This window comes from Ursus americanus, chromosome 10 (assembly GCF_024610735.1).
Source record: "Ursus americanus isolate L20-20 chromosome 10, mUrsAme1.1.p, whole genome shotgun sequence".
In the NCBI taxonomy this organism is placed as follows: domain Eukaryota; kingdom Metazoa; phylum Chordata; class Mammalia; order Carnivora; family Ursidae; genus Ursus; species Ursus americanus.
Genome location: NC_142136.1, coordinates 10,728,121 through 10,751,974, shown reverse-complemented (window position 1 = coordinate 10,751,974; position 23,854 = coordinate 10,728,121). Strand labels below are relative to the sequence as shown.

General features: G+C 40.8%; 1 protein-coding gene across 5 annotated transcripts in view; it reads left to right on the top strand.

Annotated features, from left to right (window-relative positions):
• Positions 1-23,854, top strand: part of PCCA (propionyl-CoA carboxylase subunit alpha) — a 392,273-nt gene that overhangs the window by 320,385 nt on the left and 48,034 nt on the right. The gene's annotated exons all lie outside the window — the stretch shown is intronic.

Here is a 23,854-nt window from a genome sequence, read left to right as displayed (position 1 = left end):
TTCCGTAGTGCTAGAAAATACCTATCAGCATCATTTTAATGGAGCTGCGTTTAACGTTCTGATGAGTAGATGTGACATATTTTCTTATCTATGAATCCCAGTTGTTAGGTATTTAAGTTATCCCTCATTTTTGCCATTATGAATGGTGTTCTAATGAACAACTTCATGGTTTTTGCTTTTTTGATGTTTTGAATTATTTTCAAACATAGATATTTAAAAAAATGTATAAGGTATATTTCATTCCAGGTGGAATGAAAACCATGAATAATGTTATGACTTAGTACACGTTACTTGTAACTTCATATCTCTTTTGAATGCCCCTCATCACGTATTAGAATACTACTTCGACTGCACTCTCACTAGTAGTTACAGTTTTCAAAATTGTTTAACTTTGGTGAAAAGAAATTTACTTTACAGTTAGTATTTTTCCTTTATTGTGAAAGTAATGATCATAATGATCATACCAATGAGGTATGATCAAGCAATAAGGTACCTCATTGTTTTAATTAGCATTTCTCTGTGTACTGCTTATGTATTTGAACATTTCCCCATGTATTCATTTGCTAGGTGTCATTTAAAATCTGTAAAATGTCTGTTCATGTTTTTTGGGTACCTTGTTCAGGTTGTGAATTTACATTGGGTATTTCTGTTTGCTCTGTGAGTTTATTGAGACAATATCAGAGGAGAGGCCTGTGCCTTGAATCTAAAAGAGTAGTGATTTTGTAGCCATTGAGATAGGAAGCCTATTATGTGCATTTATAGTTTACATATGTATAAAGGCACAGTAAAGTTTATGTGTTGAAGTACATATGGTCGTATATGCATAGGTACTTGACTGATGTCACATAAATTTTAAGTGTTGCACCTGAGATTTATAGTTATTTTTATTTTTCCAATTCATAAGTTGTTCCTTGCTTTTTTTAGTTTAAAATTTTAAGTATTATTTCAGTGCATGTCCTAGGAAATTGTATTAGGGTTCTCCAAAGAAAGAGAACCAGCAGGATAAGTGTGTGTGTGTGTGTGTGTGTGTGTGTGTGTGTGTGTGTGGTGTGTATGTAGAAGAGAGGAGAGGAGGCAAATCCAAAATCTTCATGGTAGGCCAGGAAATAGTTGGAGTTCAAGTCCGAAGACCATGTACTTGCAGTATTCCTTCTTGCTTGGGAGGTCAGTCCTTTTTCTTCATTTGTTTGAATTATGCCCACCCAGATTATGGGGAGTAATCTGCTTTACCGAAGGCCTGCTGATTTAATTATAACCTGAAAAAATACCTTCATAAAAGCATCTAGAGTAATGTTTCGCCAAAAATCTAGATACTGTGGTCTACCCAAGTTGACACATAAAATTCACCATCACAGAGGTATACACGTCCCATCCCCTAGAGGCATTTACATTATTATCGATAGATGTGCGGGCACACCTTAGAGAGATTGTGGGTTTGGTTCCAGACTACAGCAAGAAAGCCTATGTTGAAGTAAAGTGAATCAAATGAATTTTTTGGTTTCCCAGTGCATATAAAAGTTAGGTTTACACTACAGTGTAGTCTATTAAGTATGCAAAGTATTATGTCTAAAAAAACAATTCACATACCTTAATTCAAACATACTGTATTGCTAGGGGTGCCTGGCTAGCTCAGTCAGAAGAGCATGTGACTCTTGATTTCAGGGTTGTGATTTCAGCTCAACATTGGGTGTAGAGATTACTAAAAATAAGTAAATAAACTATTGAAAAAATAAAAATACTATATTCTATGAAATGCTAATCAACATCTGAGCTTTTAATGAGTTATAGTCACTGATCACAGGTCACAATAATACAGTAATAATAAAATACAGTCATAATGTAAAAGTTTGAAATATTGTAAGTATTACTGAAATGTGACATGGAGACAGGAAGTGAGCAAATGCTGTTGGAAAAATGACGCCAATAGATTCGCTCAGTGCGGGTTTGCTGCAAACTTTCAATCTGTAAAAAAAAAAAAAAAAGGCCACAGTATCTAAAACATGCAGGGAAGCAAAGCACAGTAAAATGAGGTGCGCTTGTGTTCTTCCAGAAATAGAATCACCCATCTTTTTGTGCAACGATAAGTCATGGGTACTTATTCTGTCTCTGCCCTTGATCTCTCTCCTTGGATTCTAATAGAGTTCACTGTGTTCATATATTGAAAACTGAGTTCTCGATGGCAAAACCCACAAAGAAAACAAGCGTGTTTCTCTTGCAGTTTTTTCCTATCTTGGAAAATGGCTACACGAGCTAAAACCTTGTGCTCTCTTTGCTTCCTCTCTTCTACCACTTCCACTGCCCCCAGCCTGACCAAAGCCTTCCTCATCTCTTGTCGGAATATTGGCAGCGGCCAGTCTTCCCACCTCTGCCCCTGCTCCTTAGCCTGCTGTTAATTTAACGGTTAACCTGATACTTTAAAAATGTAAATCAAGTCAATTGGCCTTGTTACTCTTCTTCAGACATGTCTGGCACAAACCTCAGGGGCTCATCTCGTCTGCCTTTCCTCTGTCAGGATTGTTTGCCCCCAGGTACCTGCACAGAAGTTTCCCTCACTTTCTTCAAGCCTTTACACACCAGCCACCGCCTCAGGGACGGCTTCCTGGTCACACCCTTTAAAAGTTTGACCACCTTTCCTCCGCTTTGTTCCTTTTCTTCAGCAGTTATCACTGCTTGGCATACTTTCATGTTTGAGGTATTTTACTTTTTAAAAAACTTGGGATTGTCTGTCTTTCCCACTTGAATGAACTAAGCTCTGTGAGCCAGGGCTCTTGTCTGTTGTGTCCACTGCTCTCACCCAGTGCACAGAACAGGGCCTTGTGTCCCGTAGGCACTTGGTGAATGCTGGTCAAGTGAATTAATGACATTGGCAAGCATGGGACCCAAGGAGTAGACTTAAAAAAGAAGAAGAAAGCAAATACAGAAACAAAGGGGGAAAAGGAAAAGGAAAAGCGTAGGGGACTGTTTGGGACCTTAGCAATGAATCCGTCTTGCATCAGAAAAGACAGCGTGTTTCACCTAAGGGTTCGCAGCTAGTCGGTGGGCAGAGCAAGCAAGGGGGCTCCGATTTCTCTGCTCAGCCCAGTGCTCTTCCCATCTGCAAATGCCCTTTACCTTATTTCTTTTCATCTACTTCAGGCTCCTACAATATGGTAAGAAACACACACCCTAAACAGCCACAAAAAGCAGATCTGTTTATGTAGCTGACACCTCCCACCCAGGAAAACACAGGTGACTTGCTAACAAATCGCACAGATTTGTTCACATTGTTTATACAGTTTGTATAGAGAAGGAGTGTCACTGTCTAGAGTCACTTTTAAGTACGCTAAAATTCTGCATCACAGCAGTTGGGATGGCCACTGTGGTTTGTTACAATGCATTTTTGTGTGTGTACTATTAGCAATAGTAGATCAGTATGGAGGAAAGAAAGAAAAGGTTTTGAGATAGTGGGACTGTTAGGACAGATGCAGAGTAATTTCTAGCTAGCGTGTGCTGCTTCAATCCTAATTTCCTAAAGCAGCTTCAGTTTCCAAAGCTTGCGGTCAGGAGGAGCACTGGCAGCTCTCGTGGTAAAGGTAAGACTTCCCAAATACACTTTGTCTCTGTGAGAATACTTGTAGACTTTTCCATACAAGTTGGCTTTTGAATATTGTTAAACATGACATTCAGTGTTCAAAGAAGAGTTTAAATTAAGGCTAAGAAGGACTTTTGTTGCATCGATCAAGTTCAAAAATGTTATTTCAAGTCAGAGAAGGTACAGACTTCAAAATAAGTAATTTAATTCATTTTTTACACACCTTGAACTTCTAAAAATACCATTTTGTTATTTTCCAATAAAATAAATCTCATTAAAATTAGATTTTGTTAGATATATAAATATTAAATACTATATAAAATGTTATAAATATACTTTACATATTTGTAATATGTGTAAAATAACATTTATAAAATATTTGTCAATTATAAAGAGTAATGATAAAACAAAGACCTGTATCCCCACCAGAGTTTTTCTAAAAAACACAAAAATCATTACCTTTGAGATTTACTGTGTACTCCTTCTCAATCCTATCTCTCAGATATCCTTTCTCCCCCCTTCAGAGGGAACTTCTTCCTAATTTTTATCACTCCTTTTCTTTATAATTTTTCCACATAAATGCATCCTTAAATATTAAACAATTAAGCTTTGCATGCTTTTAATCTTGACATGCATGGGATTATATTCTGTAATCATCTGTGACTTGGTTATTTGGCTCTGTGGTGTTTGTGAGGCCCACTCTACTGTTGATGGCCCCCTGCGTGGGCTCTAGTGTCTTTGCTGTAGCTCCATGTTGCTCTAAGAATTTATGCACACGAGCACATGTATCCTGATTATACATGTGCCAGAGGTTCGTTAGGGTTGATGTGCGTTGAGTATGCAGTGAATGAGTTCACTTTGTTCCACATTTTCACTGGTACCTGATACTATCAGACTTGTTCATTTTTGCCAGTGTCAGTAGTGTCCTCATTGTGGTTTTAATTAACATCCTGATCATTAAGGAAGTAGAACATATTTTTCTGCATTTATTGGCCATTTATGTTTATTGACCAGTGAGTCTACTCCTCTGTCAAGTACCTCTTCAAGCCTTCTGCCCGTCATTCTGTGGAGTGAGACTGTATACATGCATGAATTTAGTCTCTTTATGTCATTTGCACTTTTTTTTTTTATATTTTATTTATTTATGTGACAGAGAGACAGCCAGCGAGAGAGGGAACACAGCAGGGGAGTGGGAGAGGAAGAAGCAGGCTCCCAGCGGAGAAGCCCGATGTGGGGCTCGATCCCGGAACGCCGGGATCACGCCCTGAGCTGAAGGCAGACGCTTAACAACTGCGCTACCCAGGCGCCCCTATGTCATTCGCATTTTTAACAAGGCATGGAGGATTGGGTTGTACCACATGACTAGTTCCAACAATGAGCTGTGAATGGAAGTGACTGTCAAGAGCTGTGGAGGGTCTGAGATTTTATCCTACTTGAAGCTGACAGATTAACCCACTGCAGTCATGGATGCTGGTAGAAGAGACAAGACTCCAGGGTCAGAGATGAAGGATGGTTTATTACAGCAATAGCAGTAGCCAGAGTATCATTAGTTATGCACCATTTTCCTGAGCTCCAGTTCCCACAGGCTGGTGTGAGGAGGGCAGGAGGACACCTGCTCACACAGTGGGTTGTGTTATAGTAGAGGAACCTGAGTTTAGTTCAGAGAACCCCGAGCTTCTATAAGGGCAGTGAGCGTGCCTTCCCTTTGTTCTGAGGGAGACACCGTCTCTTTGTATAGCAAATAGCCTTGAAAAAATAGTCCAGAGCAAAGGATAGTCAGCGCCTTGCTCACAAGAAGTAGACGAGAAGCATGAGAGACCCATGGAGAATTGTCTTCTTACAGTGATGTCTTCACTTCTGGTCAGGGACAGCCAAGAGCAGGTGTGAGCTCCCCAGTTCCCTACCATGTCCACCTGGGAAACCACGTGCCTGGTTTTTGAGTCCCTAGCAGCTTGGGTCCCTGGGGAATGTTGGAGCTTGGGCCCTGTACCCCCAACCTTCTGTGGACTGAGATTTCACTGTTATTTCTGAAGCCTAACCTGGCTTATCTTAACACCCAGCCTTGGAACAGAAAGCACTCTTCTTGTTGAGAGAGCTCCCTAAGCACTTACATAGATTCAGATTCATATAAAAGGTAGAGATTGGGGACTCTGTGGATTAAGTCAGTTCACTTTAAAGCCTTTGGCTCTTCATATTTAAATCTAAGTGTAAGGTCTCTTCTTTCTGTTACTCTGTTTGAACTTGACTTAAAAATGATTAAGTAAGGGGTGCCTGGGTGGCTCAGTCAGATAAGCGTCTGCCTTCAGCTCAGGTCATGATCCCAGAGTCCTGGGATCGAGTCCCGCATAGGGCTCCTTGCTCAGCGGGGAGTCTGCTTCTCTCTCAGCCCCTCCCCTCTGCTCATGCTTGCTCCCTCTATCTCTATCTCAAATAAATAAATGAAATCTTTTAAAAAATTGTTGAGTAGTAATCTTATATAATGAAAAGCAAACTCTTCTGAATCAGTAGAAGGCATTGAGATGAAATTTGTGCCTCTGCGATTCAGAGGAGCATATTTGACTTGGATGTACATACAAATTCAGACCATCCACATTTTAACCTTTAGTATCTATAAATTTCATTACCACTCCCAATATGTAGGACATAGGACTGTATTCGTTTCCTAGGGTTGCCACAATTAATTACCACAAACTGGGTGGCTTCAAATAGTAGAATTGTGTTCTAAGAGTTTAGGAGATGAGAAATCTGAAATCAAGGTGTGGGCCGGGTTGGCTCCTTCTGGAGGCTCTCACGGAGAATCGGTTTCATGCCTGTCTGTCTCCCCGCTTCTCATAGTTGGGGCAGTTTCTTGGCTTGTAGCTGCATCATTCCAATCTCTGCTTCTGTCCTCACATGACTTTCTTCCCCAGGTCTGTGTATATTCAGTCACAGAAATCTAAGCACACCAGTCATTGGATTTGGGACTCACCCTTATACAGTAAGACATCTTCTTAGCTAATTACATTTGCAGAGACCACCTTTACAAACGAGGTCACGTTCTGAAATATCAGCTGGACGTTAATTTTTGGATGGCAGCGTTCAACCCAGTATACACTCTACATAGATAGGCATGAAAGCATATTTGACACATATGAAAAGTTGAAAACTAACTCAGGTAATTTACCTAAAAGTGCATTTTATAAACAGAGCATTATTCCTTATTAATACCTGACTTGAGTACTGCCATTTATTTTCCCAACGATTTTCTTACCTGCTATCATCCTACTCAAACATGCAGAAACACCAATGAGGGGTATGCCTAATTTTCAGAAGACAAAGTGAGCCTAGGCAGTTTAAATGACTATTCTGTGCTAACAACTGGTAGAAACAGGATGCAAAACCAGGTCTCTCTGACTTTCAAGTGAAGCTGTTCACCATCAGAGTGCCTTAAAAACAAATCACTTTACTGTGTGATCCAGTTATTGCCATAACTGCTAAGTACAGCTGTTTTAGTTCAGGCCGCTATGACAAAATACTGTAGACTGGGTGGTTTAAACAGAAGACATTTATTTCTAACAGTTCCGGAGGCTAAGTTCAGAATCAAGGTGCCAGCAGATTCAGTTCCTGGTGAGGGCTCTCTTCCTGGTTGGCAAGTGGCCACCCTGATAGCTGTATCCTCCCACAGCAGAGAGTGGCTGGTCTTTCTTCTATTTTTTATGTTTTAACAGTTTTCATTTTAATTCCAGTTTATTAACATACAGTGTTACAGTAGTTTCAAGTGTACAGTATAGTGGTTCATCTTTCTTCTCTAAGGCACTGATCCCGTCATGAGGGCCCTACTCTCTTGACCTCATCTAAACCTGACTACCTCTCAAAGGATCTGCATCCAAATAACATTATGTTGGGGGTTGTTGGAGCTTCAACATAGGAATTTGGTGAGGGATGCAAACATATAATCCATAATATACACCATATATACTAATATAGTTGGTAGGCTACATATCCCAGAATTTTTCTAAGATATATGTGCCTATTTCAAATTGTAAGTTGTCTGAGTTTCGTTTTGTGTGCGTGTTTTTGGTGAAGCTGTGAGTTTATGCACATCAGATAGTACAAGCTCACAAAGAAATGGAAGAGGTCCAGTGTTTTACTTAACCAGAATTACTTGCTTGAACTGTTTCACAATAAGGATGAATATTTTCTTATTGCTTTTAATGCAGAAGTTACCATTTTATTCCAGAGTTTTGTTTTGTAATCATTGTTTATGTTCAATTTTTAAAATACCATTATTTTTTAAATACTATAATACTAAGTCAAATGTATCTAATTTTTTTTCTTGTGAAAACAATGCATATTGCTCCAAAGCGAAAATAAGCTTTGAGTACAATAAACAGTTTCTTCATAGCTACGCTATTGGCATTTACCCAAGGACTCTTGAGGAACTATCAAATTATATGTCTTTGAAGCTTAGCCAGAGATCTTAATGAAACCAAATCATGCTGAAGTTCTTAAAGCTAATTTAAATCTCAAATTGTACATTTTAAATTAAGTTTTTATTGATAATAAATATACTTTATTTCTTATTAGCCTTGAAAGCTTGAGTGATAATATCAGTAGAATAAACATGTTTTACAAAGATTTACCATTAAGAATGCTATTAATATGACCCTTGATACGCCAGCACAATTAGATTTCAAAGTAAGCATTTACGAAGTAACAGCGATTAATGACAACCATCGAAAACAATTTTGAACTCCATCAGTTTAACTCAGGAGGGTAAACTTAATATGATAATTCATCTAGTTGAATTGTATCAGCTTAGCAGGAAAGTATGTAAATATGTGACCCTTACCTAGTTTCTAAATGGATGCTGTGCTGATAGATTTATCAGTTACATTAAAGAACTTTGGGGAACTTTGAAATTTCAGCAATTGTTCCCTTGGAGGCTGAAAACCCAACCTGATCTCATACTGGGACCATTCTGGTCTGCATATTTCCATAATTTGCCTTTGCTACTAATATGACAGCAAGACACAAATAACTGTTTCTAATAATATCAGATGGAGTTGTGGAGGACAGCATTTTAATGTAGTAAAGACCTCCCCGTGGGGTTGTTATTGCTACTATAGAACAGCAGCTACACAGTTGCAACTGTAGTCTCTTAATTGATTCGTTTAATTAGCAAGAGCTGAAGCTTAGGCTGTATCTTGTCATCTGATATCATAGGATCCAAAATCTGCATTATTCATATTTATAGATGTAGAAACATCATCAAAAAGTTCTCATTCTTCTGAAAACTCACATATGGATATTGAATTTTGATAGAGTAAACTCACATTTGTTTGAACTCCAGATAATCGGGCAATGAAAAGAACTATGTTTGTTACTGTTTTTCTGAGTCAGTGTTCTTGAAAAGTAAATGGTGTCATACAGTTTGGGGTTGTTATTGTCTTCCAAAAATAAACTTCCAGGGAACTTGTTCAGTCTTGTATACCTTACAAATTCATAAGCAGCCCCTCTGTTTACATCGTGTCTGACTCCTGTGATCTCCATCTGCCATTTCTCCCTCTGTAGCCCATCCCTTTCTCTAATATGTATTAGTGTGGTTTTGGGAGTGAGTGATGACTTATTGGGGTTTCTGGCATGCTTGTCTGTGTCCCAGCCTGCCTTTGCAGCTACCCCAAGTGCTACTGGCTTAGGCTTTCCACTTGTGCCCACCCCTTGACTGAATTGCCCCCATAGGATTTGCTTGCCCTGCCCAGCTGCACCACTCCCGATTTCCTAGGATGGGGAAAACTGGGGGGAGATGGGGAGTGCCTGGCATCAAACCCCAGAACCTTCAGCAGAGGGCCACTTCCACCCCATCCACACAGGGCTTTATCCCCACTGGGTCATGTTCTCTTTATTCCTGATCCTTTTCCTATCCAGCCATAGAAATCAGATGGAGGCCACAGAGCAGACGTTCTGTGGAGGGTTGATGAGTCAGTCTCTCTGTTTTCTTTCTTTCTTTCTTTCTTTCTTTCTTTCTTTCTTTCTTTCTTTCTTTCTTTCTTTCTTTCTTTCTTTCTTTCTTTCTTTCTTCCTTCCTTCCTTCCTTCCTTCCTTCCTTCCTTCCTTCCTTCCTTCCTTCCTAGAGATGGAGGGACAGAGGTGGGGGAGGGGCAGAGGGAGAGGGATAATCTTAAGCAGGCTCCACACCCAGCGCAGAGCCTGACTTGGGGCTGAGATTATGACCTGATCTAAAATCAAGAGTCAGACCCTTAACCCACTGAGCCACCTGTGTGCCCCCCAAGTCTCTCTGTTCTTTAGATACATTTTACAATACTAAGAAGAAGTAATTTTATAGCATTCTATCTTGCCTTTTCCCCACATATGCAAAAATTTCAGCCAAAATGTCACGAAAATAAGATTTTAGGAAGTGGGCTTTAAATGCAGTCTTACTCTTGAACATTGTTTTTCTGGTACTGTGTTCTGTGTACTGTCTAACCAACCCAAAGAACAAACCTTTGGGAGGTAACTAAGTTTTACTTTTCTAGCCTTTTGAAATTGGCATGCTGTATATAATATGAAAGTGCAATTATTAATATCCCATTATGTGATGCATTTTGCACAAAACTTTTAAAGAAATCACACACTGCTTGCTGTGCTATGTGCTAGGAGGTGTACTGGATGAATGTGATTTGGTCTCTGCCCTTAAAAGTGTGCCGGCTCTGGGTAAACACAGACAAACTGGTATCATGAGTACATGTAAGTGCCGAGATGGGTTATGTACAGGCTGAGAGGGTAGCAGAGGAAATTGTAGATCTCTAAGCTTTCTTTTTCTGATATAAAAACGGAGACCACATGTTCAGAAGCTGTGCTCTGTGATGATAGTAGAGAAAGCAAAAGAAATAAAATAAATAAAGGTACGGAGGCTTGAGGGTGCCCAGTTCTTTAAGGAAGAGCAGGTTGCCTAGTGAGGGTAGCAGACCAGTGGCCAAGGTCTGTATGGCAGGTGAAACTAGAATGGTGGGAGCTAGATGATGCGGAGCCGTGCCAGGGAGATGAGACCTTATTCTCTCAACTTTGAAGGATCTGAAAGAAGAGAGGTGTGGTTTGTATTATGCTGATTTTTAAAGAGAACTTGTAGGAGCAAATGAAGAAGAGGGTACATTTGAGAGCCTCCGTGAGGATGCAGGGTCTGGTTATATGTATTAGGCAGAGTTGAAGATGATTCTGAGATTTCCAGATGTGATGACCGATATAATTACCTGAGGGAGAAAAACAGGAAGAGAAGAAGAATTATACCAGAGTAAAGGTGGGATAGGTAATGAGTTGGATTTTTGACTGTTTTAAGTTTGAAATGCCAGGGAGAGAGCTCTGATGTCAGGGACATTTCAAGTCTGGAGATGAGGAAAAGGATTAAGGATGAGCATGTAACTTGGCACTTGGTCAACATGCGGAGGTGAGACCTGAGGCCTGCGGTAGCCGAGATTGCCCATGGGGACGGGACGGTGAAGGAGGAGAGGAAAGGCCCAGATCAGACCCCTGGGAAATGTCCACATCTGAGGAGGAGGTTCCGAGTCTCTCTAGTATCATTGTTAAAATGACATTACCTATTGTCCAAATCATTTATATTGTATGTGGCTATTAGAAGCCAATTTAGTGTAACCTCAGTCATGATTTCACAGTATCCTGGGGTGTCACTAATTATTTCGAAGTATCTCAAAATCCTGCTGCCATCTGCCAGAGATCTTAAAATAAAATTAATTTTAATGAATAGCATCATGCCTTACATTTGTTTGATGCTTTAGGGTTTTAGAATGCTTATCCTATTCCATTCACTTTCTAAGATAAATAAGCCATATAGCAGCTTAGAGTTCGTTGTAAAAATAAGACACAAAACACTCTGAAATGTCAATTAAAAATATTTATAATTACTGAGTTACATGTTCACAAGAAAGTTCTAGGCACCACCAGCAGGATGTTAGTGGATATTGGGGTGGACTGGGATAAGGGGCGGAATGCTAAATAAAGCTTGATTCCTTGAGTCTGAATCTCCTGCTTATCAGCTTTGTGAATTTGAGCAAGTTACTTAACCTCTCTGCTCTTCAGTATTTTTTATCAGCAGAACATCTACTTTTATGGAAGTGGTGAGGGTTGAATAAGAAAGTGTTTCTAAAATGCCTGAAGATAGGGCACCTGGGTGGCTCAGTCGTTAAGCGTCTGCGTTTGGTTCAGGGCCTCATCCCAGGGTCCTGGGATCGAGCCCACATCAGGCTCCCTGCCCCCCTGGGAGGCTGCTTCTTCTTCTCCCACTCCCCCTGCTTGTGTTCCCTCTCTAGCTGGCTGTGTCTCTCTCTGTCAAATAGATAAAATCTTGGGGCGCCTGGGTAGTGCAGTTGTTAAGCGTCTGCCTTCGGCTCAGGGCGTGATCCTGGCGTTGCGGGATCACGTCCCACATCCGGCTCCTCGGCTGGGAGCCTGCTTCTTCCTCTCCCTCTCCCCTGCTGTGTTCCCTCTCTAGCTGGCTGTCTCTCTCTCTGTCAGATAAATAAATAAAATCTTTAAAAATAAATAAAATAAAGTGCCTGAACATAATAGGTGCTTGACATATAGTAGCTCAATTATTATAGCCCCCCCAATATTTAATACACTTTCCATTTGTTTCATTTTGCCTTGCATTTTCCCCCCTCCTTTTTCTTGCTTGCTTGAAGACATGCTGTCATCTGAATTTGTACTCCATTGAGATCATACTTAGTGCTCAGTTTGCAGAAAAATTCAGAAGGAAAATATTTCTCTTTTATTTGGAAAGTAATTATTGTTCTTATGGTTGTGACCGTTAACCTCTCACAGTTAATGTACTAATTTGTCATTTAATGCTATATATCAAGTATGTGTTTAAACCTGCACCTGTGGCAGCCAGATGCTTAAGAACATTGACTTCCTTGAAGAGTAAGGATGTTTACAACGAACAATCTTGACTGTAGTTTGGAAGACAAAATACCTCTGATACATCATTATTTTATGATGGTACTCACAGGCTTTCTTTCTTAGACTGGCCCCACTTGGAGGGGATGCTATTTGGGGTAGGCCCTCTAAGGCCACTGTCATAGTGCTATATGTTGCTGATTCCATATTTATAAATTATTTGATTGTTGCTATTTAACTTATGGTGAGAATGATTCGGAAATGGCAGCTCTTTTCTCATAAAATCAAAGTCTGTCAGTGGTTGTCAAACTTAAGCATGTGTAAGAATCACCAGGAAAGCTTGCTAAAGATGCAAATTTCCAGGCTCCTTTCTCAGCAAAGCTTATCCCCTAGGTCCCAGGTGAGACTTATGGATCTGCATTCGTAGAAATCAGTTTAAAATACACCAGGACTATTTTGACACTTAATGGTAGAATCAGTTTCTAGTTTAGGAAGTGGATACCCAAAACACATTAAATTACTCTTGTTACGAGTCAAGCATAAGAGCGATGTTCTGGATGTTTCTTATTATAATGAGAGGGTAGGAAAAACATTTGATTATTTGAGTTGATTAGTGTATACATTCATAATACATTTTTTTTAACCAGGGAGGGACACGATAGGACCTAAAGTATAATTAAAGCCATAGTATCAACTGTATCTCTTAAGTTGTATAACCATTGGACAGTGATTTTTTTTTTTTAATAAGTAGACTCCACATCCTGCGTGGAGCCCAATGTGGGGCTTGAACTCACAACCCTGAGATCAAGACCTGAGCTGAGATCAAGACTCAGATGCTTAAACCACCCAGGCACATCAGACAGTGATCGTTTTTATTTTTGGCCTAGAGCAGGATTTTTCAACATTGGCTATATTGACATTTGGAATTAGGTAATTCTTTGCTGTAGGAGACTGTGCTGGGCTTTACGGGATCTTTAGCAGCGTCGCTGGCCTCTGTCCCCTAAATGCCAGAGCACCTCTCCACATAGAACAACCCAAATTGTCTCCGGACATTGCCAAGTGGCCCTGGGGGTGGAAAGGCGGTAAAATCTCCCCCCTGCCAACACCCAGTTGAGAACCACTGGCTTAAACTACATGTAACAGTTGGGGCTTCAGAGTTTGCCTTCCCATTTCACTAAGTATAATATTGTAGAATAAACGTGATACTCTTCAGTGGCCTGAAGCTTACAAAATCTTAACAGACATCCTGACCTACTCGAATGCCTTATACAGAGAAAAGGACGACACACTTTAGCTAACCTCGTGTGTGATTTGCTGAGTGACATTTTTAACTATTAGCTGTGGGGGTGGGTACAAGGGTTAATCCTTCTTAGTCTTCCTGGTGTTGTATCCTAGATCTGCCACGGACGGCTGTTCATGGAAGTTCTCGTTTGCGTAATTGCATTCTATTTCTTTGGGTCCTTTTTTACCATTTACCAAGAACAGTTCCCCAAAGACCCTCATGTGCTGAGTCAGCAGAGAGAGTGTCCAGTGAATATCTCATCTCAGAAGCTGCTGCTCTTTGGTCCTCCATTTTGTTCAAGTCCTGTAATCCTCCTGGTGAGAGTTGTCAAATAGAATGTTCCAGCACCACCTCACAATGGCCTCTACAAAGAGTAGTTTTTGTTCTTTTCTGGCTAGCATTTAATTGCATAGCTCTTTAATATTTGTGGCACTTTCCCCCTCACGTGTGGGTAGTACATGGCAGAGCGCCTGGCAAGATGTGTAACCGTCACAGAGTAGCCAGTAGGTCAGGTGAGTGTTTCTGAGGAGGGGCCTTCCCGAGCTGGCATACGTGTCGGATGGTGTAAATTCTCAAGATTGTGGGGGACAGCTAAGGTAATTACTAAGGTATCGGTGTTAATTACCCTAGGTAATTACCAAGCATCAGGGGACACGTGAGACTGTGAAGTGCCCTTGTTTGAAATAGAACCCCTGCCTGATTTCAGGGCAGGGAAGTGATTAGTGCGTAAGTTTTCACAGGCGCTCTGAGTGTACACTGTGTCCCAGAGCTCACCCAGCCCTTTCCTGTCTCAGCTGCTCAGTACACCAGACCAAGGAGACAATGTGCCCAACACTTTACGTGTGTCACCTCGTTCAGTGCCCACAACTGTTTGAGATCATCAGCAGGACGCCCGCTTTACAGATGAGGTCATGCCTCCGTTGTAAAATTATAGAAATTAAGTGATTTGCTCAGTGTGGTTCATATACGAGGGCAGCGATAAGAGTCAAACCCAGATCTACTGACAAGCCTTGGCTTCCTTCACACTGGCATCTGGGTAGTTAGGACTTAGGTCGTCTTAGTGGCCCTTTGCACGTCCTTATTACTCCTGACTGCCTGGCGGAGACCAGCTAACCTTGGTGGGAGCAGGGCCTCGGGGGGGGCATACTAACCCTCCTCTTCTGTGTTGGAACTGAGGGACCAGCCACTTAGTGGGGTAGAGGGCTAACGATTCAGGTTCCTCAAGTGAGTTATTTTGTGTTCAGAGAGGGAACGTTCTTTTTTACAAAAGGTAATTTATCCAAGTAATCATTCCAGATATTAAAAATAGATTAAAATTGCAATTTGATTTAGAGTCTTCCCTTTCAATTAGAATATGAGAAAACCTTAGCTGATATTTAGGATGATTTGATTGTGGAATACATATTAAAGTGTGTTGTGAAAGATTATTTGTTCTTATTCAAGTATTTAACCCCTCTGCACCCTCCACCGCCTTATTCAACCAGTGTGTGAGCCCCCTTGAAGGATTTTAGGAATAACAGGGGTAGTTTTTGAAATAGAAGTGCCTGATGGTATTTTGCAGTATTGCAAGTCTAGACTAGTGGTTCTCAACCCTGGACGATTTTGCTTCTCAGGGGACACATAGCAATGTCTGGAGACATTTTGGTTGTTATAAGTGGTGGGCTGCTCCTGGAATCCAGTGAGTCGATGTCCTAAAACTTCTAGCAAGCATGATCAGGGATATTTCTGAACATCCTGCAGTAAACGAGACAGCCCCTACAAGAGAATTATCCAACCTAAAATGTGAGTAGTGCCAAAGTTGAGAGTCTGAGTCAAGACAGTAGTTATGGAAGGGCATGTACGTATCTGTGACCATCTCCCCAACCTTTCACAAAGCTGTCTGATGCTCTGCAAACTTCAGTGTCCCCTGGGTAAGTAGTCCACAGCTGTCCCACCCTATTCATTCTGGAATACCTCCTCATCCAGCCTTAATTTGTAAGTTGAAGGAACTGCTGGTGTCTTGATCATATTCAGAAAGAACTGGGCCCCACATCCATATACGTCACGTGTGTCGTTTTGCTATCTTGCCCTAACTTGATGACTCTGTGTACGCATTTGTATCTTCACAAACTTCTGACCAACATGTCATTCCTCTAAATGGAATATTCTCTTAATTAGTGTCTGCAGTTATGATCCAAAGGACTTTGATATTATTTTTTTCTATGCTTGATTGTATCTACATTTCATTTCAAAAAAACAAACGTTTTACATTTCAGGCTTGTCCAGCAGAGTTTTCTTGTTGCATCTTCTCTGTTAATGCCGCAGCTCCTCGGAGTAAAAGATCAATTAGATGTTGTGGTATCAATTTATCAATTTGTTGAAAATAAACCTATATAAATACATGCTGTGTGCTCCATGTGTCCACACAGCATGTGTAAGCGTGCCATAAAGCCTGTGTCTTCCTCATGGCAGCTTTTGTGGTTTGAAGGTGGGGTTGTGAGCAGGTAAGAGTGGTGCCCAGGCAGGAGCTCTCTGGCCTCGCACCTCCGTGCCCCCCCACCCCCGTGTGTGGCCTGCATTCTGGCCTTCGGTGGTTCTGCAGATATGCTCGTCTTTGCAGGGTGTTCTGATATGCACCTGCCTGTTTTTAATTTATGGAGTAATTGAGTGCTGATGCGGAGGTTAATGCCGTTGAAAGAATTACTTACATTTCCCAAGAGGAGGGGGCACCCTGCACCACGCAGGGCCACTGGAGAAGCACCAGGGTTTGTCAGGAGGCAAAAAAGAGCCACGAGGAAAGCATGGACAGGAGCCTTTATTGGGGTTTCTACAGGCAGGCAAGGTAGGGCAGGGTAAATGATTTAAGACTGCTAGTTTGAATGTCGGTGGGCTTTGGGTTTTAGGGGGTGGTCTCTAGCTGTCTGATAACCTGGCCCTGGGATGATTTAGGGCAGGGGAATTAATAGCTTGGTGTGTGAGCTAGATAAAAGGAGTGGTTAGCTTGCATAGGAAAGGCATGTTTCCAGGTTCTTCACTATCTTTAGGAGGAGTTAGCCAGCCCTGGGTGGGGGTGGGGGAGTGGGGAGCGGGGTCCGTCTCTCCCCAAATCTGTAAGAGCTCCAAGAGGTCAAAACAGTATAAAAAATGGGAGGGAAAACATACCACGATGAATACACAGAGAACCTGGAAATAATCAGATCCAAGGGAACTGACATACAGTAACTAAACTCACAAAGACTGATGTCTAATCCAGAGTATGTATTTATTAATTTGAGGTGAGGATTTTTTTTTTTTTTTTTTTTTGAGGTGAGGAATATTTCTTCCCATGACCAAATCTTTATTAAGTCTGTTCTCTGGAACATCGGCTGAATGGTTGTATCAGAATAATTAGGAAGGCAGGTTAGGGAGAATTATTTCAGAACTGGTCTGGGTCATCACGGCAAAGAGAGACCTAGTGTACCTATGCTCTGCCGAAATCTGGCAAATCACTTCTGACTTTCAGCAGGAACACCCTTCAGTGTCCCTGTCTTTGTCTCCTCTGTGCCTTGGTGCTGCTGGTCATCTTCCCGCCGGGCTCGTGCAGTTGACCAGGCTGCAGCTCCTGAGACTGTAGCCATGGACCCAAACTTTAGAACCATAGTCTTGCTTCCCTTAGGCTGACACACAGATCCCTTTGCTGGGAGTTGTGAGTGTCCTCAAACTCTGGTGATGCACTTTCACAGATGGTTAGTTTTAGCGCTTCTGTGTGGAGCTTTACACATGCAGCCCTCAGAAGTTCCTGAGAATTTTCCATGTCTTAGGTAAGCAGCATCCCCCCTCCCACCAGGGAGTACATATACTCGGAAGAAATATTTCATGGAAAGAGCCCTGAGAGATCTCATTTTAGCCCCAGTAATGCTTTAAACTGATTGTGTGACCTTCCTGAACCTCTGTTTTCTTTGTTGTACAAGGAAAGGTTGGGGTTCGTGACCCCTGAGGTCTTCCCCAGGACTGGACTGCTCTGAGAGTGATTGCATTTGTCACAAGGTGGGGTTTGCTTCGCTACAGTAGCAAAACATCACACGTGCAACTTATTATCATTGTCTTTTGATTTTCTTGAGTTTTTCAGCTGCATTTGGGGGAAACAGCACTAGCTTATTGCACAATGATACTGTGTCCTGTCACTTAATTTTGGGGGACAGCACATTGTGCTGGCACAGGCTCAGTGCTAATAATCGAGATTATATGTTCTGCTTACTGTGACTTTTTTGTGGTTTCTGGGGAAAAAATGCAGATGCTTTTCAATTATTCTAAGGGAATTTTGATTAACCCCCTGGGTAGACTTCTCTGTACCACCTGCCACGGAGAAGCGAGTTTTATTGAACAGAAGGTATAGAATTGAATTGCTCATATTTGTTTTCTTTCTGGTGCCTATAGCATTATTTCAAACTGAAGCATTTTAATAAATATTTAATAAATATCTGTCTAAAATAGGTTGAAACTATTAGAAACAGAACCTCTTTTTGTGCTTCAATTTCAAATGCAAATAAGCTAATTTGACTTTTAAGTGGAATCTTCAAATTAAAGAACTCATTTTTTAAAAATTTATGTAGAAAGTAGTTATTTTTGACTGATACAGTCAGTGTCCTGCTTACTTCATAATTCCAAGTATTGGCCTTGGAAACCATTTGTTTACATTTATTGCAGTGTCACTATTTTTGTTTTTCTTGTAGCTGTTTTGCGTGTTTACTACTTGCCTCTCTTGTATTCCCATTTTTACCCTTGCCTATGGCCAGAAGATGGCAAGTTCTTGATTGATAGAGCATTTTCAAATGGCTGACTCTCAGGCCTTTTTAAAAAAGTTTTATTGAAGGGCGCCTGGCCGGCTCAGTCAGCAGACTCTTGATCTTGGCGTCATGAGTTTGAGCCCCACGTTGGGTGTAGAGTTGACTTTTTAAAAAAAAAGTTTTGTTGAGATGTAATTCACATTCTACACAAGTCACCCATTTAAAGTGTACAATTCAGTGGGTTTTTTTGTCTGTTCACAGGGCTGTGCAACCCTTAGTCCATTTGAGAGCATTTTCATCCCCAAAAGAAGCCCCTTTCCCTTTAGGAGATGACCCCCCCATTCTCCTTCAACCCTGTCAGCCCCTGGCAGCCACTAATCTTTCTACCTGAGTGTGTTTGCTTATTCTGGACATTGCATATAAACAAAAATATGTATGGGGTCTTTCGTGACTGGCTGCTTTCACTTGGCATCGTGTTCTCAGAGGCTTCTTTCTCTTGTACCTTCCAGTAGCTCATTCACTTTTTGCCAAATAACATTCCAATGTTATTTCCATGGTTTGTGTTATCCATTCCTTGGGATGGATTTCGGGTTGTTTCTGTCTTTTTAGCTATTATAAATCACACTGCCGTGAACATTCCTGTATGTGTCTTTGTGTGGACATATGTCTTCATTTTTCTTGAGTGGATACCTACAAGAGGGAATTCTGAGTCATATGGCAACTCTATGTTTAACTTTTGGGGGAGCTGCCAGGCTGTTTTCTGAAGCACCTGCACCATCTTACATTCCCACCAGCAAAATATGAGTCATTTATTTTCTCCACATCCTTGCCAGCATGTCCTTATCGTTTTTGTTATTGAGGTTTAATTGACACAGAGACCTAGGTTAGTTTCAGGTATTCAGTATTTGTATGTATTGTGAGATGATCACCACAGTAAGTCTAGTTAACATCTGATGTCTGTCTTTTTTATTTCTAGCCACCTAGCAGGTAAAGATAGGACTCATTTTAAAATAATCTCTGTGTAGGATTCCTTCTTTTCTCTAGAACTCTAAAAAATAGCCCAAACGGTGTATTAGTTGTGTTTTGGTTTGTTTTTAAAACAAACTTAACCCTAATGAAACAACAAAGCACATACATTTTAATTATTGTGTATTTTCTATTGCATTGTTATCTCTTCCTTCTGCAAGTAAAATGTTTTTGGTATTAAGCAAGCAGTTCCTTTCATTTCCCTAGGCTTTTTTCTTTCTTTCTTTCTTTCTTTCTTTCTTTCTTTCTTTCTTTCTTTCTTTCTTTCTTTCTTTCTTCCTTCCTTCCTTCCTTCCTTCCTTCCTTTCTTTCTTTCTTTCTTTCTTTCTTTCTTTCTTTCTTTCTTTCTTTCTTTCTTTTTTAATGATAGCACATACTGTGCAGGAAGGTCATTGCATAGAGAGGAAAAAAGAATAATCAGCATTGAAGAGAAAGTTAATGCTGTTTGTATAATTTTTAATAGTATCTTGTAGCATTTTGAGATTTAAACCAACTAATAATATTTTTTGCACTTTACTGGGCAGTTTCTTTCTGTTGCCTGTGAATCGATATTTTGCTTTGGGAACTAAGATAGTGAAAATATCAAGCTTCAAATACTTTGATTCCTTAGTCATTTAATCCCTTAGTCATTTAGGTAGTAATTCTGTTCTGTAGACCACCTGCATGTGTTTGTAAGGGTTATAATAACTGACACTGTATTTAATTAGCACTAATATTGTGTAGAAGGAAAAGCATATTAAGTATCTTTACGAGTCACTAGTTCAAAATTAGCAGAAGCTGGGAAGAAAAAGTCCTTGTCTACACACCACTGTTATTTTGCCTAGCCATGGAAGTTTGTGATTCGTTCGTTCGTTGGTTCATTCATTCATTGAGCAAGTATTTGTTGGGTGCATATTATGTGCCAAACAATGTTCCAGGTGGGGAAATGGACTAATTGATATAGGACAGAGTATAAATCACAAATAAGTATCCAGAGGGAACCAGCTGGTGTGTACAAGTATAACAAGCTGATGTAGTAAATATGGATTTTCCTCCCTTTAGGACGGAGGTTGTGTGCTGACAAACACATCATCAGTTGAAAATATCGTACATGGAAAATGCATTTAATACATCTAACCTTCTGAACACCATAGCTTAGCCAGGCCTACGTTAAATGAGCTCAGAATGCTTACATTAGTCTACATTTGGGCAAAGTCATCTAACACAAGGCTCGTTTTATAATAAAGTGTTGACCATCCCATGTCATTTATTGAATGCTGTACTGAAAGTGAAAGAGTGGTCACATGGGTACAGAAGGTTGTCAGCACATGGTTGTTTACCCTTGTGATCGTATGGCCGACTGGGAGCTATGCTGCCCACTGCCCGGCATCACCAGAGATCGCACCACCTCTCACTAGCCTGGGAAAGAGCCAAATTCACATTCAAAGTGTGGTTTCTACCGAATGCATATCCACTTTCAAGCCACCATGAATTCGAAAAATCGAATGGGACCATCCTAGGTCAGGGACTGTCTGTATAAATTCATATGCCCACAAAATCACCTTTCTTAGTTTCTCACAAGCAAAATCAAACGACACTGAGGTCAGTTCTCAGAGTTCCCGGGTGAGGGTCGGGGCAGGGAAGTTGAATAAGGGGGAAGGTGAAGACTGGATTCTGAAGTTTGTCCCTTTATTCTCCCTTTTTAAAGTAAAAGCCATTTTTTGGTTTTGTGGTCTTAAGTCTCTTTCCACAAATGGAAAGATCTTTCTTCCCTTCTTGAATTTCTTTTGGGTTTTATAGTTATTATTTCAATTATGTATTTCCCACCTGTTTGTATACAGAAAGCAATTTGCTTGTTGATAATGGGAGAGGTCCTGCATGTTGGGGGGCCAGGGGGATGTAGGAAACCTCTCTATTTTCCACTTCATTTTGCTTAAACCTAAAAAACTTCTAAAACATAAAGTCTGTTTTTTAAAAATGTAATTTACAGAGTAATGCCTAAAGGCACCTGCTTTAAAGTCAGGCAGACACTTATTTATTGGCTGTGTGATCTTAGCCTTACTTAATCTCTCTAAACCCAGTTTCCTGGTTCGTAAAATGAGAACAATAATTCCCTCTATTGTGAGAATTAAGTGAGAGAATGCGTATGTGCCACTTATATAATTCTTGGCAAAAAGCAGTCACTCAATAAATTTAACCGGCGCTGTGGAAATATATTTTACACCAAAGACTAAACTTTTATTCACCTTTATGAGACATGATCCTGGGAACTTTCTAGTTGCCATGGTGGTTTCCCATGGACAACTATTTGAGATCTAGAGACTCTAACTCCATGTGACTTGCTCGGTTTCTTCGTTCTATTATGAACATTTCTGTACCACTCTGTCTTTTCTCCTGAAATATCTCACTTGTGGATGCCTCAGATAAGCTGTCAGTGGAGTAGAGCCTTTCTGTGTCAGGCAAGATGGAGAATGGAGGTGGCCGTGGTGGAGACCAGAAGGGGGTGAAGGGGAAGGGAGAAATCAGAGGGGATGCAGAGTCAAAGGAGAGTTTGTTTTCTTACTGGGAATGCCTCAAGCTTGTGTTTAGGCTGAAGACAAGGAGCCAGTGGAGAGGAAAACAGTATAGTTAATGAAGCAGGGTCACAGTTGTTGAAGGAAAGAGTAGAGAACAGGCCAAGGGTTCAAGTGCAATGTCTAATGGCGAACAGGAAGAGCACTGCCTCCTTCCCTAGGCTAGGGGGACGGAGCTAAGGATGGGTGCAAATCGAGGAAAACTGGTAGGGGGGGAGGCAGTGTAGGGAGCCCGGGGGGGCTTTTTTTCTTTGTGAAAGTGTTTATCCATTCAGTAAGAGTTGTTCTGTTGACATAACAAGCCTTTCTATTTCAAAAGACCAGTGAGCACAAGTTTATTTCATCTTACACTCTTTAGAGTGAAAATTCATATTATCTTTAAAGCTATACACCTTAGGTGCTATTATATGTTTATTATTTAATGTTTCTAATAAAGGAATTAACAAAAAAGTGACCAAATTATCCAAATTTGACCTTGTATGATCATCATACTTGGCTTACTCAATACTCAACATCCCTGAAGGTCAGCAAGAGATGAATCTGCCCTAGACTGGTCTTTTCCTGCATTCATCACTTTAAAAAAAAAAGAAAGAAAGAAAGAAAGAACAGTGAGAACAAGCCATCTTTTACTTTTATAATTTTTAATCCATCATTAAAAGTACAACTTGCTTTATGATCTAAAGAAATATCTAAGTCTTTATATTAGGAACAAAAGTGAGCCTTTCAGGAAAAAGGGAGGAGAGCTTAATCTGCATTAGCCCTTTGATGTATTTCTAGATTTTGAAAAGCTTCCCGCCGTTCCCAGCCACACTGAGACAGACGCATATGTCCAGCAATGACACTGTCCTTTTCTCTTCTCAGCACACCCCAAGCTAGAGAGTGGTCCTCTCCGGAGTGAGCCAGGCTTCTGCCATCAGTGGCATATTACCAGGGCTGTGGGCCCATTGGGAGTTTCACCTCTCATTCCACTTCTGGGGGAAGAGTCTTAAGTTCATGATTGGTTTGGAAACATAAACCATATCACCCTTTGCTCTTCTTTGGGACATTTCTTTCAAGTGTGACTGTCACCGGTGGCTTCAGGGGACTTAGTGAGAAGTGAGAGAATGCTTGCTGAAGTAAGGCCTTTCGGTCTATAGCTATGAAGTAGGGGTTGCAGTAGGTGAGTGTGCTTTTAAAAATAAAAAATGAAACCCCACTGTTTGAATCAATCTTGCCATTTTTACTCCTTGGATTTCATTTCTTGTAACCTAGTTTTCAGCTTTAGAGAAGTTGCTGAACTTTAGCAGCTTCTTCTTCTTTTTTTTTTTTTAAAGATTTTATTTATTCATTCGACAGAGAGAGAGACAGCCAGCGAGAGAGGGAACACAAGCAGGGGGAGTGGGAGAGGAAGAAGCAGGCTCATAGCGGAAGAGCCTGACGTGGGGCTCGATCCCAGAATGCCGGGATCACGCCCTGAGCAGACGCTTAACGACTGCGCCACCCAGGCGCCCCGAAGTAGCAGCTTCTTGAGAAGCACGCTTTCTTATGTTGTGTGGTAGAAAGTGATGGGGTGGTATCTCTTTTTAATGCTCTATCCATGGACATTTTTGCCAGAAGGAGTGTTTCATGCTAGCTAGTTTCATAGATGGAGGAAAACAATCTGGGTTTCAGTTTCACAAAAGGAAAAACAAAACCTCAGAGGAAAAGGAAACAATTCGTTAGCAGTGGGCCACTGTGCAGAGAAGGATAACCTGTCTTCAAAGATTTTTGTTTCAAGCACTGTAATATAATGTTAATAAATAGTTTACTT